Genomic DNA, 5640 nt, shown 5'->3' with positions numbered 1-5640 from the left:
TACACCAGTTCAAACAAAGGGGGCCAAAACACTGTAAATTCTATTTATTCTAATTAGTTAATGAGGCACATTTGAGTTGTTTGAAGCTTGCTTTATAAGTGTGAGTCTTAAAAGAACCAGAGGCTAAATTCTCCCATTAGTCATCCATCTGTAACCATCACTAACTTCATTGCAAGTTTATTACATAAATAGCCCAGAGTGGAATTTAGATCCAGAAAATAGGTCTAGGAAAATTCAGTCAGTTACCCCCATTTTCCCTATCTCAACACACTAGCAATTAGTATATTTTTATTATGATATGAAGGGTGTTTGCTGCTGTCATTGATTTTTTTTTTTAGAGTAGAGATAATTTTACACTTGTGTTCTTGTGTTTTCAGGTATTTAGTCATAAACTTTATTATGTGAGTTAAAGAGTATATAAAAGTGTTAAACATTTAATAGGTTCAAAGTGTGGTAATACCATGTTACTCATAGTACTGTAGTATGTTCTATAGTACTTGTGATTAGATCTTTGGTCTGTAAATTTTTTATTGTTACTGTGGTATATACTACTCATAACTACACTGTCCATACTCCTTTATGTTGCTGGAATATCTAAGTGTATCAAGAGGATATATCACTAAAATTACAGTAAAGAAAGATAAATAGTAAAACCCCTAGTTATTTATCTATATTTCTCTTTTTAGTTAACAACATTATTTCTGGACATTATAAACAAATTACCATTCATTGTTTTTTATACAGAAGTGTAAAACAGTATAAATAGTGTCATTATTCAGGTTTTAAATAATAAAGTCAAGATATACTGACTGAAAACTTAGTATGGAATATAGAAAGAAATCTTTCCCTTCTTTGATCTGCTGGTGGTAGTGGTTTTGTGTGCGTGTTTGTGTGTGTGTGTGTGTGTGTGTGTGTGTGTGTGTGTGTGTGTGTGCATATGCACTCTTGAGTAAGTGAATGTAGGTATGCAAGTGGAGGGTAGTTTTGCTGTTTTGATTTGCTTATGCTTCCTTGCTGTGGATATCACTCTTTATAAATAAAGTGCTGATTGGCCAGTAGCCAGGCAGGAAGGATAGGGTAGGTGGGACAAGGAAGAGTAGAAGGCTGGGAACAGGAAGGCTGGGAGGAGAGACTGCCAGCTGCTGCCATGAGAAGCAACATGTAAAGACACCAGTAAGCCACAAGCCGCATGGCAAAGTATAGACTAACAGAAATGGGTTAATTTAAGATAAGAGAAGTAGATAACAAGAAGCCTGCTACGGCCATACAGTTTATAAGTAATGTAAGTCTCTTTGTGCTTACTTGGTTGGGTCTGAGTGACTGTGAGACTGGCAGGTGAGAGAGATTTGTCCTGACTATGGACCAGGCAGGAAAACTCTAACTACACTTCCTGACCTTAGAACATGTGGAGATTGCCCTATGTGTGCCTCCTTTATCACTAGTGGATTACTGGAATTACACAGACAAGTGTTGTGGGATTATATTTGACATGGGGTCAAGAGATTTAAACATAGATTCTCATGTTTTCAAGGTAACCACTTATACTCAGTGGGATCTCACCCAAACCTAGCATTTATTTCTGTACATCATATTTGCATATAAATATACCACATATGAATTGCAAGGGGTAAATCAAAGTTATATTTTTATGTCTAATATTTCAAAGAAATATATAATTTTTCAAAGCAATATTTTAATAATTTTAATTCTGTATATTTTCTCAGTATTGAGATAAAATTCAAAAAATTGTTAAATTTATTTAAGATGTGCACTGTTATATTTTTATATGCATTTATATCAGTAAATAATAATTGCAAAAATTTAGTTAATACAGTCTTTACCACCCAAATACTCTGTTTTGTTTTTCTATTGGTGTGATATCTTTAATATTTACTATTTGGTCTTTTACAGTGTATAAACATAGTACTATTAACGGTAACCACCAAAATATACATTATGTTCTTAGTACATACACATTATGTAACTCTAATATTTCCATGCTATTATCTCCCAGTTATCCCACACTCTAACTCTTGTCAACTATCATTCTACTCCATTTCTCTAAGTTTATTTGTTTTTGTGGACTACACTGTCCACAGTCCTTTATGTTGCTGGAATATCTAAGTAAATCAAGGGGCTCTATAACTAAAATTACAGTAAAGAAAGATATATAGTAAAACCCCTGATTATTTATTAATATGTTTGTTTTTAATTAACAACATTATTTCTGGACATTATAAACAAATTACCATTCATTGTATTTTATCATTACTGTATTTTATTTATTGTGCATTTTAAAAGAATACCTAGCACAATGATTTTGTACAATATTTTGTTACCACAAAATTAGGCAAAAAAGGAACAAATACGTCAGATTAAATAAATGATGGTACTTGATAAGGATGACCAGATTCCAGGATAGATTTCTATGTTACTATTTACACAGACCAGTATCTGAGTCCCCATTTGCTGTATTATTGTCATTTTTTTTTTTTTTTTACCATTAGCATTGGCTAATACTTGTCAGCAAACACCATTAAGAATAGTCTCTCAATCTTGGGAAGCAGAGGAGTACTCTTTATTGCTATACTGTGAGAGTCCAAACACAGTCACCTGTCTGAGTCCTTGTTGGCTAGTGAACTGTAGTCTAGCCCATGAACTGTAGACTACTGGCTGTGGAGCCCCCATGGGACTGGGCTAGGCACTCTGGATACAGAAGATAGTTGTTTGGCTTCAACTGGGGAGCACCCAGGCAGAGGAATCAGGATCCGTCCCTGGTGCATGGGCAGGCTATTAGGAATCTGGTGTCTGTGGTGTGACGCCTTGTGCAGTCTTGGTGCAGTGGGAAGGGGCTTGGACCTGCCTAGGCTCAATGTGCTGGGCTCTGCTGACTCCCCATGGAGACCTTGATTTGGGGGATGTGGGGATGTGGGGTGGCTTGGGTGGAAGGGATCAGGTGGAAGGAGGGAGGAGGGGGGATCTGTGGGTGGTATGTAGAGTGAGTAGAATATTTCTTAATAAAGAAAAATGAAAAAAAAAAAACCGTGTGTTGGTATTGGAAATATTAATGCACAATACCCATTCTAGGGTCTCATCTTTAACTGTACAAAATGTATTATTAATATTTCAAAACTAAGTCTAAGGAGATAAAAAACTTTTAGCTTAGAATATCATCAAAAAGTTAAATTTATTTCACAATATTTGCTTTAAAAGATTTGTAGCTTATTTTTTTTTGATGCCAGAAAAATGTTGTAAAGTGGAATAATGAAGTACAATTAATTATCATGGGAATGAATTTTCATTATAATGTTAAAACAAAGCACCCAGTTGTGATAGATCACACAGGCCAAGTTAGCACTTGGGAGGCTTGAGGCAGGGGAATTGCCACAAGTTCAAGGCCAACTTTACATATAAAATGAGTTCTCAACAAGCTTGGGGTACAGTGTGTTTTCTACATCTAAATAGATATATGATAGTTAGAAAGAGAGTGGGGGAGGGAGAGAGAGAGAGGAAACTGATTAATTTCACAAAATTGAATTTGTTTTCACAGTCAAACTAAAGATTTTCACCAAAACAGTACTGTTGTTAAAAAGGGACTTAGGGATAATATAGGGCTATTTTGAATCAAAAAGTGAATTATTATCTTTGACCAGGAATAAAATTTTGTTGAGTTCTTTATTCATCCATGTATTTTATAGGTCCCATGCTGGTTAGAATTAATTATTAACTGTGCAGGATCTAGAGAAACTTAGGAGGCAAACTTCCGGCACACCTATGAGGAATTTAGCCTCTGGATATATCTATGAGAGATTATCTTCAATACATTGACTGAAATGGAAATATTGAGCCTAAAATGTGTGGTGTTTTTTCCTGGGTTCTGATCCTTTGCTCCAAAGAAAGTAAGAAAATAACCAAGCACAAGAGTGAACACTTCTTTCTCTCTGCTTCTTCTGTTTATTTTGAGAGACTAGAATATGATTACATCATTTCTTCCTTCCCTTTTCAAACCCCCAAATCTCCCATATGCCAAAGCCTTCTTGATCTCTTTCAATTTATGGCCTTTGTTCTCATTAATTGCTGGTGTGTTTGTGTGTGTGTGTGTGTGTGTGTGTGTGTGTGTGTGTGTGTATCACACACACTCCAATATATAATCTTCTCAGTTTGTGTAACATTACTCTATTTGTATGTTATCAGGGATGAATATGATTTCATATTGGATTACAAATAGTCCTCTTCCCTGGTAGGACTATTTCTCCTGCTTTCAGTATTTCTTAGTTGCTTTAATTTTTTTGTGTACAGTTGAGACCTCATGGGCTTTCCCCCTGTTCACTTTGGCATTCTGATTTTCTGGTTCAATTCATGTTGGATGCCCATATTGGTAAGATTTTATGGCTATGGGGTCTGACATTCCTGGTAGACATAATCTAACAACAAAATTTTTGATCCCTTTTTCTTCAAATCTTTGTTTTCTGCCTTCCTAGATGTTCCCACCTTAGGTGTGGAGGTGAGGAGTGTTGTAAAGATGTATTCATTGGACTGGGCTCCACAATTCTGCATTTCGATTAGTTGTTTTCTGTTATGGTCTCTAGCTGTTATAAAGAGGAGTTTCCTAGATGAGGAGTAAGGACTGTCCTTTATTTGATTTCTGTTTCCTGTCTCTGAATTCAGTCTGTCCAACTGCCTCATGGTCTTGCTGCTCAGACATCTATGCCATGAAGGACTGAACTTTGAACTCTGAGACAAAATAAGCCCTTCTCAGTAAAACGGTTTTGCCTATTATTTTGTTGCAGTCACAAGATAAATACACAACATGGTTTCCAATGCCAAAGAAGGGAATTTGGTAGAGTGCCATGTGAAAAGGGTTTACCTGTGTGAGTTTTATCAAGCTATAAATGCATTCCTTAAATGTCACCTGCTTCCTCTGATTGTGAAGGTTAACAGCTTAGATTTTACTTAAACATATAAGGTGATTCCAGTGTCAGAAGACAACAGCAGTTTAAATACTTCAAGCCTCAAAATACAATGTGACTAAGTACACAGTATATCAAAGCAAACTATTGGAGTGCAGGAGTAGCAACTTGGGAAAGTTGCCATGTCTCAGATTGCTCATTTCTAAGCATCAATTAGAAGACATGCTTCATGTCTGTTGTAATTAATTAATGCTAGAATTATTTATGCAAAGCATATCAAAGAAGCCTTTTGCAAAAAACCTTTAGCTCTTCATATTCTTTCTGGATTCTCAAGTCTCTGTATTATTTTTGCTTAATTACTGTTATTCCCCTCACCAAGAGCATTGAACTACCCATTTCTGTGCATGTTATTTATAATTTGTCATTACTAGACCTTGGGGGAATAATATGAGTAGCACAATATGTAGGTCAATAATTCTGACATCTACAACTCATTATAGTTTTATGAGAAAAATATTAAAAATACATCCCTTTCAATTGCACAAAATGGTTATGGATTAATATGTTGTTTTGTATCTTCTCTGTTGTTTTATACTCTTCCTAATTATTACATAATATCTCTGGATATTTCTGAGATGTTCGGAAGGAATAGTTGACTGTTTTACAGTGTGCCTCTGTTATTCCCTCGTGTTCTTTGTATATAGTTAATCAGAAAACACCCAGAATATAC

The sequence above is a fragment of the Onychomys torridus genome, chromosome 6 (genome assembly GCF_903995425.1).
Source record: "Onychomys torridus chromosome 6, mOncTor1.1, whole genome shotgun sequence".
Taxonomy (NCBI): Eukaryota; Metazoa; Chordata; class Mammalia; order Rodentia; family Cricetidae; genus Onychomys; species Onychomys torridus.
The sequence above is the reverse complement of the archived record's forward strand: the minus strand, read 5'-3'. Positions refer to the sequence as shown.